This window comes from Lissotriton helveticus, chromosome 6 (assembly GCF_964261635.1).
Source record: "Lissotriton helveticus chromosome 6, aLisHel1.1, whole genome shotgun sequence".
In the NCBI taxonomy this organism is placed as follows: Eukaryota; Metazoa; Chordata; class Amphibia; order Caudata; family Salamandridae; genus Lissotriton; species Lissotriton helveticus.
Window position 1 is genome coordinate 641,031,589 of NC_136067.1, and position 15,074 is coordinate 641,046,662.

General features: G+C 41.3%; 1 long non-coding RNA gene across 1 annotated transcript in view; it reads left to right on the top strand.

The window, feature by feature from the left end:
• Positions 1-285, top strand: part of LOC144762815 (uncharacterized) — a 425,372-nt gene extending 425,087 nt beyond the window's left edge. Inside the window, exon 7 of the long non-coding RNA XR_013596139.1 lies at positions 72-285. This is a non-coding gene — a long non-coding RNA (uncharacterized LOC144762815). The remainder of the gene's footprint in view (positions 1-71) is intronic.
• Positions 286-15,074: the final 14,789 nt, after the last annotated feature.

A 15,074-nucleotide genomic window follows, 5' to 3' on the forward strand; every position in this document is an offset into this window, starting at 1 on the left:
AGGTAAGTGCTTGAAAATAGATCTACCTTCTAAACCAAGAGAATGGAGTAAGAGACATTTTTTTCTTTCAGGGCGATACCTTGAAGCTCCGATGGCACCTAAATATGTTTCGAAGGCGTCGAACCAAATATCCCACTTTACTGGAGGATCTCCTGGAGTATCAAGAAAAGATGGAGGAGCATTTATCGACTGTAAAGAAGACATTATACAAGTTAGAGTTAATTTTCACCTGAGGAAATACAAGTATGAATGTCTAAAAAGAAAACTTAAAATATCCTTTGTTGTGTCCAGGTAAAATTAAAAATAATGGTCCTCTTGAGAAAAGAATCTTAATTGTTGCAGAATAGAATCTTTCTTGGAGAGGCAATGTGACGCTGTAGAATAGAATCTCTGTTGAAGAAGCAATGTCACACTGTAGAACTTAATTATCTAAGAAAATCATTTTCTTGAAAAAGAATGTTAATTGAATAATGGAATCCTTAAGAAAGCACTGTGACACTGTAGAATGTGACAAACAAAAGGTGAGGATTCCGTGGTTAATGCATTACTATGTGGATAGGAAACACCACGTTGGTTGGCAAAAGAAACAGAGCATGCGCAGTGTGGTCGACAAGATGACTCCACGATGGTTGGCAAAAACGGAGCATGCGCAGAAAGATGAAGGGAAGTCTCGCGCAAGTTCACGTCATACAGCACTCTCGCGTAGAGGTCTTGTTCGACTCTCGTGAGGAAGACTCGCTCTAACGCTCGCTCTTGGAGGCTGAAAGTACCGGTAAAGTTTTTTTTTAAACTTGCAAGAGTTTTACGTTTCCGTAACAGTATTGTGAGCACTTTACATTTCCGCAACAAAATCGTGAGCGCTTTACATTTGTGTACATGTGTCCCGCTACTCCGCTCGCTTTACTCGATGTGCAGGGAAATGCGTGTACAAAACAAAACAGTCATATTATTCGTTTTAAGCTCAACACAATGTCAGCGCTGCAACCATATGCCAGTAGAATATATATTTTTGGCAACGGGATCTACACAGCTGAACCCACGCATCTATCAACAAATATTTTTCAAGGATTTTTTTTCTCTCAAATCCACATCAAGCCATCTGCCTCAACTGCCTTTTTCTTTCAATGAACTCCTCAATTCAATTTTACTCTTCACTCTACAAGTCTGAAGACCAGCTCCGCATCGAAGGATTTCAAAACAAACTTTCAACTCAGAACTTCGGCGCTTTGAGAGAAAAAAAATCCTTGAAAAATATTTGTTGATAGATGCGTGGGTTCAGCTGTGTAGATCCCATCCTCGTCGCCAAAAATATGTAGTAAATCCACAAGACAAGTGGATGAGAAAATGTTAAATTTATTCAGTTGAAACTACACAGCTCTTCATCTGCCAGACTCCTCTGTGCCAGATCCAGTTTCCTCTGTTCAAACCTAACATTCCACCAAGGGCAAGATACAATGACCTCACAGCCATTGTGACAGTAGAACATAACAATTTCATTAAAGATACAGTACATGGCTAGAATATAACAGCGAGCTACCGCCATAGCCATAAATACTATATATCTGTTATTTTGATACCCTGGAAACAAATCATTATCATTAGATAAACCAAAAATATTCATCTCTCTTGAAATTGTAACATCACACTTTGTAATAAAAGCCAGCGATTTTTCTATAGATATAAAGAAAGGTTTCAACACAGGGCAGTCTGAAAATATGTGTACAATATCTGCCTGATCAGATTGGCACCTATAGCATTTCCCAATATTGGCGTTACCCCATTTCATCATTTTAAACGGTGTGTGATAAAGATAAAATAAAGTTTTATAACGCTGTGAGTATAGATTGGCAGACAAAATAATTTTAGCAGCTATATTAATAGACTCTTGAAAGGGCACAGCCATTGTACCCAATCTATTACACCATTTGGATTCCTGCATTCCCATATCATCCTGTTGTAAATTCACCAGATGATTGTATAAAGTCCCAATACGTGATGGTTTTTTAAGTATTTCAATAAGGTCGTTTTGACACAGTGGTAGAGCATTTGGGTGTTTGAGAATAAAGTCACGTATTTGCAAATACTTAAAAAAGTCATATTGGGAGAGACTATATATATCTTTTAACTCATGAAAAGAAGCGATTGTACCATCTTTAACAATATTACCTATAGCTAATATACCTTTTCCCCCCCATGTGGACATAGTGTGGTCCCAAAATATTGGCGGAAACAATTCTATAGAATTACATGGAGTATAGAAATTAATACGACCAAGGGGGGTAAGTTTCCGTGTAAACCGCCATCCTTTAAATGCAGACACTACCAATTTGAATCTAGTTCTTTTATAATAGCTGGGTTCTAAAAAACGAAGCAGCATTTGACAAGATTGTGGGCCAAGTAAAAGAGAAAATATATCAGGGCTCTCATATATAGGCGGAGTTCCACCAATCGCAAAATACTTAATATTTTGCATAAGACATGCCAAATAATATAGTGCAAAGTTTGGAACTCCCCAATCCCCTCGTAATATTGGTAATGTCATAAATTTAGATGCCCTACGCGCAGATTTCCAACCCCATAGAAATCTATCAGCTATAGATTGTAATTTCCGCTGTTGTAATACGGGTATCTTTCATCAAAAAGGATAGGACACTTGTAACCACTTACTCCAAGAGATATATTGAAATATGATGAAAAACCCTCATAAACGTTGTGTTTTACGAGAAGCGGTATATGTTGTTCTCCGCCCCACACAAACGTTATGGCAACAGTCATTGGGTTTTTGCATTCAGTATCTTGCCAGCCTCACCCGAGGCGATCTCTGGTTTTATCGTGGTAGTGTCCAGAGAAAGTTTGAGTGACCCCACTGAAGCTGAAAAAGTGAGTAAAATAGTTTCCAGGCGATACTGTATTTTATTCAAATCGCTGGTCCACTAATTAAAATATAAGGGTATGCTCTGGGGATAATTAGGAATCCTTAGCATAGGTCATTAGGACAGAAAAAACGTCAACATGTTTCTGCTCTCTTGGCCCGTGGGTCTAAGAGCATTCGTCAGGACAACAATAAACACACACAGTTAAAAGTATATTGTCACTATTTTGTGACAATAGTGGGTCTATACAACATAATAGTCTTACCCATGTAGGTTCTGAATAGTCACCTAGAGGATTAGAAAGGAAAAAAGGGGGGGTGACAGGTGGCATTTTAACAGTTTTCTGTTAAAAAACGTGGTTATTAAGAACATGCATTGTGTTTTTTCAAAAGTTATACGCTCATGTTAGAGACATATGCAAGTTTTAGGAAACAAAACAACATAAATGACATCATGGCGAGTTAAATCAAGGAGTGGTGTATCAGCGGTACGTACTGCACAAAACGCTAAATCATTTGTGACATTGTATAACTATTTTTAAATCATACCTCTATTTAGGGTGTACACAGAATGAACCTGGATAGGGAAAACGGAAGTATTATGAAAATACTACTCGTACCGAGTGTTTGGTGCTCAATTACCTCATGTGAGGTCTTACCTTTAGGTAATTGTTACCAGGTCCCGTCAGGAGGTACGGACTTTAAGTCCCAGGCTATAAAGATACCAAGAGGGGGGTAATTGTGAGGTTGCTGTCTGCCGGTGGCATTGGGGCAGCGAGCGGTAGGAGAAACACTCACCCGCGTTGGAAGCGTGTTCCGTGTCTTGTGCTGGCTCTGCCTCCTGGACGCTGGGAGCACGCTTCCGATGGCGTTTTCTTCGTTATCGGCCATTGCGCTAGAAAGAGGACTGCTTTGCAAATGATCGAGTGACCTGATTAAACTCAAAATTAAGCGGTTTAACTTTCTTCAAGTGCAATAATTTTCATTTTAGCGTTAATAGGGGAAAGTGTTTGTAATTACCATAACGCTAGATGGGAAGCACAAAATTTTTTGGAAAAAATGTGCAACAAATGTAAAGAAACGTTATCTCGTGTTGGACTTGCACTTAGATGTTGTATTTCAACGTGCAAAGTGGTGCCATGAGATGTCATCATTTAAACCATACTGATTCGTTTTCAGACGGTCAACCCAACGTTGTTCCTTTTCATACAGTACTTTTTCAACATTGGGTGTCCCTTCTGGTATTTTTTCGATGACAGTCCATCTCAAGTCCTCAATGCTGTGATTTTGCTCAACGAAATGGGAACAGAGTTTAGTGGTGTTCTTTTTTAGGCGAATATTACTTTTATGTTCCCCTATTCGTAATTTCACCTTCCTGCAAGTCATCCTGATGTATTTCTTTTCACATGGACAGGTGACCATATAGATCACATGGGATGAATTGCAGTTGCTATGTTGTCTCTGTGTCCAATTCAATGTGGGGGAAAGTTGTAATGTTTTTGAGCTGGTGGTTGATTTGCAGGCCAAACATGAACCACATGGGTAATGTCCTGTTACAGGCGCCATGTGGGCATTCCTAATTGGTTTGTTTAGGATGGCTTGTCTGGGGCGAGTATGGACCAACATATCACGTAAGTTCTTGGTTCGTTTATTGGCAAAGCGTGGTTTTGGCCAGTTGAATTGTCCTGTATTTACAATGTGCCAGTTCTTCTGAATGAGTTTGTTTACTTGGTATGATGCTGGACCAAACGTAGTCACACAGGTCATGAGGTCCGCATTTTCTCTTTTTTCAAATGTAGTCAGTAGATTTTCTCTCGGTTGGTTCAGGGCTCTTTTTTGGCACTTTTTTATGGTTGATGTTTTATACTCCCTTTGTTGTAATCTGATGCTGAGATCCTTTGACTGGACAAGATAGTCAGTTTTTTGGCTACAATTTCTTTTGAGACGTAAAAACTGGCTGTATGGTAAATTGTCCCTTAATGGTTGGGGATGGTAACTTTTATAAGACAATAAACTGTTCTTGGCCGTTGGTTTTCTGAATGTTTTTGTCTCAATTTTGTTATCCTTTGAGTATATAGTCAGATCTAAAAAGTCAATGCTTTCTTTATCAGCTATATATGTAAATCGAAGCCAGGGATCGCGTGTGTTCAGCCACTCCACAAATAGTTTCAGGTCGTGGTTATTGTGCCAGATCAAAAGAACGTCATCGATATAACGTTTCCAGTAGAGTATACTGGAAACGTAAGGGTTGGTTTGTGTCAGTACGTGATTAGTTTCAAAGTTGCTCACGTAGAGTCCTGCCACCGAGGGGGCAAAAGCACTCCCCATTGAAGTCCCGTGACTCTGTAAGAACAGCTGTTCTTCAAATTCAAAGTAGTTCTCGGTGAGTGCCATCCGGCAACACTCTAGGACAAAGTGTCTAGGCGTCCTAAAATCCCAAGTTTCCATGAAGAGAACATCCTCTAACATTTCCAGTGTCTCTTTTTGGGGCAGACTAGTGTAAAGGGATTCAATATCTAATCCCACTAGAAGCATCGTAGTGGGGTCAAAAGGTTGGTCTTTAAGTTGATTTAACAAATCTCTAGTATCTTGTAAATACGTAGGAGTTTTTTTGACCAGAGGCTGGAGGAATTGGTCTGCAAATTTGGAGAGGGGTTCTAGTACTGATCCTATGCCGCTAACTATCGGGCGGCCTGGTGGTGGTGTTCTGTTTTTGTGTGTTTTGGGAAGCGAGTAAAAGTATGGAGTTTTTGGATTGTCTGTCAGTAAGAAATCCGCTTCTTTCTTGCTTACCCAGCCATTTGTTTCGGCTTCATACACCATCATAGCGATAGTCGTTTTCAATCTAGGTGTAGGATCCGTGTCAATTCTAGTATAGAATTTATCATCCGCCAGTAGTTCAAGGCATTGGGTTCTGTAGCCTTCTTTTCCAAGAATAACTACTCCTCCACCCTTATCTGCGGGTTTGATCACAATGTTTGTGTTTGACTGTAGTTCTTCCAAAGCTTCTCTTTCCAACCTGGTTAGGTTTTGAAAGGGTCTTTTAACATTGTTAGCCATATTATCAATGCCTGTAAAGAGGGCCTTTTCGAAGGTCAATATCTCTACTGGTACCGTGTTGTTCGGTGGAGTGAAATTCGACTTTTTTCGGAGGGTAGTGTCTCCGAGATTAGTAGAAGGTGTAGAATCAGAAAAATGTGCTTTAAGTTTGAGTGTGCGACAGAATTCTGATAGTTCACATTTGAGTTTAAAGAGGTCGAGGTTAGGAGTAGGGACATAACCGAGCCCTTTGTTAAGGACCTTTTCTTGTTCCTTTGTTAGAGTGACTGAACTCAAGTTCACTATTAATGGCTCGTTTTGCTGGTTCCTGGTTTGGATGATGTCATGCTCCTGGTTTGGACATTCGGCTGTTGGTCTTGCCATGACACAGTTCTTCTTCTTCCTCTTTGGTTCTGGCCCCTCAATAAAAAAGGATCTTGATTTTGATTATTGATCCCCTGTGGTGGTATGCCCATAAAGTTCTGCATTTGCTGTGACCCTTGGTTATACGGGTCCATCCATCCGGTATACGGTTGCATAAAGGGTTGGAAGAATGGCATGGGTGGGCCCATGAAGTGTTGTCTTGGCCATCTATTGCCTCTTCTCTGTGGTCGAGAACGGAAGTGTCCTTTGCCTCGTCTGTGGTTCGAATCTTCAGATCCTGTGTCTGAGCTTGCAGAAGAGTCCCAACCATCGGAATCGTTATCTGTTTTTGAATCCATTGATTTGTAATCAGTTTTAGTGTAGGGATGCATTTTTTCGTGACTGAACTTTTTTATGTCTTTGCTTAATTTTTGTAGTTTATTTTGCATCAGGAAATCTTCGCTCTCCGAAATTTCTTTGTTTAAATCCTCTAGTCTTTTTTTGTAGACTGCTGGTTGTATGCCTTTTTTCAGTTCGGCTTCACAGGCTTGAATTTCTGTTAATAGGGCTTCTGATAATCTCTTTGCAGTTTTCACTATTAACACCAAATAGTCAAGGGTGCATTTCCAAGAGATTGCGGACCAGTCGCGTCTGAAAGCCAAATCATGGAGAAAAATTCGTGGTGCATTGGTAATCCAAAGACCTCGAGGCGCAATTTTTGCACGTAAGTATTCTGTCATGATTATTCCGTGGATGGCGACCCTTATTTGTTCTTGCTTTTTTGTTGTAAGAGTGTCCCAATCATCAGTCTGGGCTAGTACTTGAACAAAGTCTGTGTTTTGAATTAAGGATTGTGCTGCTAGAATCTCGCTGATGTCGCTCCCCGTAAAACTCAAGCCACTCATATCTTCCATGTTGACTTTCCAGAAGGATGTCTTGATTTTCTTGACGGAAAAGTCAGAGACTATTTTCCCGCAGCTGTACGCTGCTTAATATGAGTATTTCATCAAAATGAGGGAAGAGGAATGGGTGTCCTATCTGTTCCCCATAACTAGGTAAATTTCATCAAAAAGGATAGGACACTTGTAACCACTTACTCCAAGAGATATATTGAAATATGATGAAAAACCCTCATAAACGTTGTGTTTTACGAGAAGCGGTATATGTTGTTCTCCGCCCCACACAAACGTTATGGCAACAGTCATACGGGTATCTCCAATGGTACAGCACGGAAATAATATAAAACTTTTGGCAAAATGGACATTTTTAAAACATTACGTCTCCCAACCAATGATAAATGTAGACACTCAATTTTGTAGACCCCATGAATTTTCTCGAGTTGATTTCTAACCGATTGTAATATATCTGACCAGTTCACCGTAACTAGCTCTTGAAGCGATAATCTGATTTTAAGGCCCATGTATTTAGCCTCTGGGGTAACCCGATTATCATTAGGACATAGTCCAGGTGAGCATATAACCTGTGTTTTCTAGATGTTGAGTTTATACCCTGACACATTACCAAACTCACAAGTCAAGTTTTCGATTTCACACAATGCAGATTCTGGATCCGATGCTATAATCGCAACATCGTCAGCATAGGCTAACACTCGTACATTACCCCCGGGTAAAACCATGGATTGTATGTGTGTAGATGACATCAGCATTTTTAAAAGTGGTTCTATGTACATAGCAAATAATAATGGTGAGCAGGGGCATCCCTGCCTTTTCCCCCGAGTGATGTTAACTACTTTTGATTCTTGGCCTGACAAGCATATCTTAGCCCTGGGATGTCTATATAAATCTTGTAGAGCAGATATAAATCGTGGTCCAAACCCCATTTTCCCCAGGATCGCCCATAGGAATGCCCATGCAACACGGTCAAATGCTTTTTCGGCGTCTAAAAACACCAAACCCACATTTCTATGATTTGCCGTAGCATAATCTAGGGTTGCAATAACACGATGTATGTGATTGATCGTGCCACGACCGGGAAGAAAGCCATGCTGTTGTTCAGAAACAAGTGTCGGCACGACTTGAATCAGCCTATTCGCAAGTATTTTGGAGTATAATTTCGCATCTACATTATTAAGTGAAATCGGTCGATATGACCCAGGAATCTGCGAAGGCTTATCTTTCTTTTTAAACACAATTATACTGGCGTCGTCCCATGATGGAGGGGGGTTTCCATTTTGGGCATCTAAGAACGTCGCCAACATATCATCTTTAATAATAGGGAACAGAGTATGATATATCTCTAGAGGAAGTTTATCGGGGCCAGTAGCCTTTCCCAGGGCTAATTCTTTAAGAGCACTTTCAAGTTCTTGCATTGTGATTGGCTGCTCTAAGTCTTCTTTAAGCACGAGATCTAGTTGTGTTAAATCAAGTCTACCTGTATATTGATCAATTAGATCAATAGAAACATTTTCTTGAGTATAAAGATCTGTGTAGTAGTCATGGAATACCTGAAGAACACCCTCTGATGACTCTACTAGGATTCCTTGGCGATTTTCTATAGATGTTATACGCTGTGCTGTCTGACGCCCCTGCATTCTTTGAGCTAGACATCTTCCCACATTCTCCCCCTATTCATATCTGTCGGCACGATGGCGTTTATATTGCCGTGCTATGTCCTGGCTCCATACCCCATGAATTTTAGCCTTGCATTTGGCAACTTCGTCTTGTGCGACACTACTATCTCGGTGTAAACTAATATCATGTGTTAGATTACGTTCTGCATTTGTTAACTCCTGCAGAAGTTGAGCGATTTTGTTTTTAGCTTTCTGTTGAAGGCTCCAGCCATAACTGCAAGTTTCACCACGTAAGCCTGCCTTAAAACAATCCCATACCATTGCATAAGAGGTGGAGCCCCTATTAAGATCAAAAAACTGCTGAGCCCATTTTAAAACTTGTTGCAAATAGATTTCGTCTAAGAGAAGTTTCTTATTAAATGTGAAGGACCTTTTTATACGTTGAATTTTAAGCAGGGGCATAACTATAACAATCCGAGCATGATCAGATGTGATACGTGGCATTACGGACATTCGGGACCCTTCAGCCATAAATCGAGGTAGAAAAATATAATCAAGACGCACAAATTTCTTGTGGGATGAAGAAAAGAAAGTGAAGCTCGGATCATGCGGATTTGCTAAAGGCCACCCATCAATCAAACCATGCTGACGAAGTAATTGCCGTAATTCTTTAAATACTTTAGGTTTCCTACCTGAATATCGACTGAACCCCCAATCCCACGTATTCAAATCCCCATGAATATTAAAATCACCAAGTAGTAATAGTGGAGTACCCCATAAAGCCAACTCTACATTCAAAAATTCTATCATTGCAGTGTCATCAATATTAGATCCATATACTTTACATATAGTAGCAACAACATTCCCTATGACACATTCAGCAATTGCCCAGCGTCCAAAGTTATCCACTTTGATTTTCCCTGTTGATACTATAGATTGTCGCCCCAATATTGCCACTCCTCGATTCATGGTCGATTGTTGTGAAGCTGCCAGTACTATATACCCAAGATCATTCAAAGCTTTTCTATTTGACCATGGTATATGCGTCTCCTGGAAACAAATTATATCCGGTTGAATCAAACGAATCTCATGCATCATACATTTTCGCTTGTGTATATTATTGAGGCCACATACATCAAATGAACACATACGGAGATTGCAACTAGCCATGGCTACTAAATAAATTCTTTACACAATTACACCCAAAGAAAAAGAGCAGAACGTTTAGACTAAGCATTCTAATTATTCTATGGCTTTGACTGAATTTTCCCAATTTTTCTCCCCAGCATACCCCCGTGCCACCCAAACACACCCCCCCAAACACACCCCTCCCCCCACCCTCTGTGACCCTGCTCCAAAGCTGAGGCAAAGGGGCCTATTGCCCCGTTGATGTGTGTGAGATCACCTCTCAAGTTTGGGCGTAACCTATAAGAAAAAAGCATAGGGTATATACCATATAGACAAATGTATGTTCAAAGTTTATACGTTTTTCCTCATGCTAAAGAGTTTAGATATTCCTTCGCTGGAGGCTCAGTTGTAAAGAACCGGTTCTGGCCCTTACAAACAGTCTTTAATGTAGATGGTTGGAGAAGAAAAACTTGTGCGCCCTTCTCTTGAAATGGAGCAATCAACTGGCGCAATCGCCAGCGATTTTCTACGGTGGCATGGCAATAATCAGGGCGCACAAAGAATTCAATACCCTTCCCAGAACGCTTTTTATCGGGTCTTGTAAGATCATAAACTTTTTGTCTGGCCAGAAAGTTATTTAGAGATATCAAAATTGCACGGGGTATTGATGGCTTTGATTACCCCGTATTGTTTGCTTACGAAATGGAAAGCGGTGTGCCCTTTGAATCTCATGAGATCACTGCCAATCTTTAACCTCCGAAAAAGCTTCTCCAAAAAGTTCAACCACAAACAGTCGCAAGTCCTGTCCCTCACATCCTTCCGGCATACCCAAAACTCGCAAATTGTTGCGACGCAAGCGGTTCTCCAAATCAACCAATTTTATATTCACATCTTCTTTTTGAAGCCATCTTTATGCCATCAATATCGGTTTTAATATGTGTTACTTGGTCTTCCAATGAAGAGATACGCCCTTCTGCTTCGACCATCCTGGCCGTAAAATCATTACACGATTTCGCCAACTGCCACACAGTATTTTGGCATTTTTTGCAAGCATTGTGTGTTTTCAAATGTTCGGCTTTAGCCTCCAAACGTTGCTCAGCAATAGCTTTCAAAATAATGTCTATCGGGGCTTGACTTGAAATCCCAGGGCTAAAATGAAATTGTTCAACAGAGCTTGCTTGATTTTCTTGACAATTTAGTTGGCAACCTTGATCCAATATAACCTCTTGATCTATTATGGTGTTATCTCCATTGGATATTTCCACACTCCAATTTCTATCCATTTGTAGATTAGCTGAAGCAATAGAAGAAGCTTCCTTACTAATATTTTCCAAAGAGAAAGTCTCAGCTTCATCTTCTAAGTCGCCCTCCAGATCAGAGCCCTCAGAATGTTCTGAAAGTGAATAAAATTCACTGTCCTTGCTACTGATTGGATCGCCTTCCACCCCTCCAATCGTTGTGGGATCTACCTCAGCATTAATATCAGCATCCACAGTATCAGCGACAGCGTCGATATTAGGATCCTGAGCAATAGTTAATTGTGATGCAGAAAAAACGGGTGGAGCTGTTGAAGAAACTAATGGAGAGACCACTAGCTGTTCAAGTGCCTCCACCAAAGTCTTATCTTGATCATTTTCCGCATCTAAAACCTCGAGGTCATCAATGATTCTGTTTTTTTCTCCCCCACTGCTGGTAGGCACGGTCCTTAAAACTGGGTTTTTCGTTTTAGTATTAAACATCTGCGGTATTTTCGGAGTACCAGTTTGACTAATTTCAGGGTCATCATTACCCCCATTTTGCTTTGATTTTGCTGCAAGGGCAGCCTGTGTCCCGATCTGGCTTTCACCACTAGGTCTTGTTTTTCCACCCCGAGCTGATTTAGGACCCATAGTAGACTAATTACTGAGCACAGAGCGGTACTTTAAAAAAAAGAAAAGTAGAAAGTTTCTATTTTCTAATCTTCCAATCTTCCAATCTTCCAGTCTTCTAGTCTTTTCAATTTTCGATTTTCGAGTTAAAGTTAGTAGCCAAAATTCTATGAGCAGCGATATAGCACTATTCACAATACAGCAAGTATTTTGCCCTTACGCAATATCAGTAATATCAGTAAAGCCACTATCAATGTCATAACAGCAATAACACCAGTTTGTATTTTCCCAGCTATTACACTGGTCCTTTTTCGTTTTCAGCTCATCTTCAGTTGCCGACTTTTAACCCTTGCTAATTGCTGATGGCTGGTAATCAGTATCACCGCTTTGTAAATTTTTTATATTGACGTCTGTTTAATTTTGAGTCTCTCCCGCTGGTTCTAGCGTTTTCACCGAGAGACTATCTCCAAACAGCATTTGTGAGAGCCGCTCAACTCGGCTCTCCACCTCGCTTCTCTCAGCTCACTCGGCTTGCTCGCTCGCACGTCTCCCCCAGCTCTGGGCGGCGTCCTGAGCTGTATCTCATTAGCAGCAGCTCTCAGAATCGGCAGCCATCGGAAATCACCTCCCGGTTCACTGCAGCCGCGGCTTCCACGAACGCTTACACGAACGCCGCACACCGGCTCCTTCCAACCGCAGTAATCCTAAGTGAGTAATCCAGCAGCCCAGAATGTCAGAAGCGGAGCGAACTACCAGCTGGGGCTCCAATGTAGTATTCACTCGGATCGCCCAAACGGAGCAGCTCACACAAATGTAGTATTTACTCGGATCGCCCAAACGGAGCAGCTCACACGGGATGCACGTAGGATCCGCGTATTTCGCTGCTGAAAAAAATGAAGCGTGGGCTCCCGCAGTTTAAATGTTATTAGCCCCTGGGGGGCCAAATCCCAGGGGCATATTAAAAAAAAAGTGTGGGGGTCCCATTCCCCACACACTGCCCCGGGGACCGCAGTCCCGTTGGGTATGGGACTGCATCGCGTGTGGTGCACGACTTGTACGCGTTGGCTGCACGACTCCTAACGCGTTGGGTGCGCGACTCCAAGCCAAAAACGAATTATAATTTTCAGATATACAGCAAGCGTATGTGTTTAGTTGTTAGGTGGTTCTAAAAAGAGCCCTTGTGTTTATTGAGAGATTATTTACTACACTACCTAGTCACCACTTTACTACCCTAAACCTTAAATCTACCCCAGCACACAACCTCCTCTACCCAAAAAACACTTTATTTCTTGAACACTACCCTACCACGACCCCCTACACTACACAAACACCACTGCACTACCTTAAACCCTAAAACACTATCCCTAGCATGATCCCCTACAGTACATAAGCACCACTGCACTATGCTAGAACACTACCCCAGTATGACTCCCTATACTATCTAAACACCATTTCACTACTCTAAAGCTTAAATGTATCACAGCGGGACCCCTTACACTACCCAGACAGCACTATAGTATCCTACTACTGTATTTATAAGAAATATTGTTATTTGTCTAGAATCACACAGTGAGTCTGTGCATTTAGGAATCACTCTGAGAGAAGCATTTTGGTAGTTCCTGTGTTCCCCGACAAGTAATTGGTTAAAAACGTATTGTTTTCTCACATTTTGGTAGAATGAGAAAAGTCATTGGTTATGTGTTTCCAAAATGAGTTTAGTATTAATAGTAAAATGCAGTTCTGAAATATCTGGAATGCATGCTTGATGTTTTTGCAGACAAATATGTACATGTAGTCTTGCAGTGACACTACCTCCGGCATGACCGCCTACACTACCTATTCACCACTTTACTACCCTAAACCTTAAATCTACCCCAGCACAACCTCCTACACTACCCAAACACCAGTGTACTACCTTAGAACACCATCCCAGCATGACCTCCTACACTACCCAAAAACCATTGCACTACCCTAGACCTTAAATGTACCCTACGACAACCTTCTACACTACCCAAACACCAATGTACTTTCCTACAACTTTGCTCCAGCAAGACCCCCTACACTAGACAAACACCACTGTATTACCTTAAAAGAGTAATTCAGCACGATCTCCTACACTACATAAACACAACCGCACAACCCTAAACCCTAAATCTATCCCTAGCACGACTCCCTACACTACCCATTCACCACTGCACTAAACTAAATGGTAAAACCGTATCCCAGCACAACCCCCTACACTACTCATACACCATTGCACTACCCTAAACCTTAAATCGACCACAGCATGACCTCTTACACTACCCAAACACCACTGTACTACCTTAGAACACTATCCCAGTATGACCTTCTATACTACCGAAACACCAGTGCACTACCCTAAACCTTAAACCTATCCCAGCACAATCCCTTACACTACCCAAACACCACTGTACTTTCCTAGAACACTACCCCAGCACGACCACCTGCACTACACAAATACCACTGCCCTACCTTAAATCCTAAAACACTATCCCTATAATGACCCCGTACATTACATAAACATCACTGCACTACCCTAGAACACTAACCTAGTACAATGTCCTACAGTACCCAAAAATCATTGGACTACCCTACATTTTAAATCTACCACAGCATGACCTCTTACACTACCCAAAAACCAGTGTACTACCTTAGAACACTATCCCAGCATGACCTCCTACACTACCCAAACACCATTGCACTACCCTCAACCGTAAATGTACCCCAGGACAACTTTCTAAACTACCAAACAACACTGTACTTTCCTAGAACATTGCTCCAGCACGACCCCCTACACTAGACAAACACCACTGCACAACCTTAAACTCTAAACACTATCCCTAGCATGACCCTGTATACTACATAAACACTATTGCACTACCCTAGAACACTACCCCAGCACGACCTCCGACACTAGCCAAACACTATTGCAGTACCCTAAATCTTAAACCTATGCCAGCACGACCTCTTACACTACCCAAACACCATTGCACTATTCTAAACCTTATATCTACTTTAGGACGACCTCTTACAGTACCCAAACACCACTGTATTACCTCAGAACACTATCCCAGCACGTCCTCCTACACTACCCAAACAGCATTGCACTACCCTAAACCTTAAACCTGCTCCAGCACGACCCTTTACACTACCCAAACACCACTGTACTACCCCACTACTCCATTTATAAGAAATATTATTATGTGTCTAGAATCACACTGTGAGTCAGTGTCCATTTGGCAAAATTGAGAGA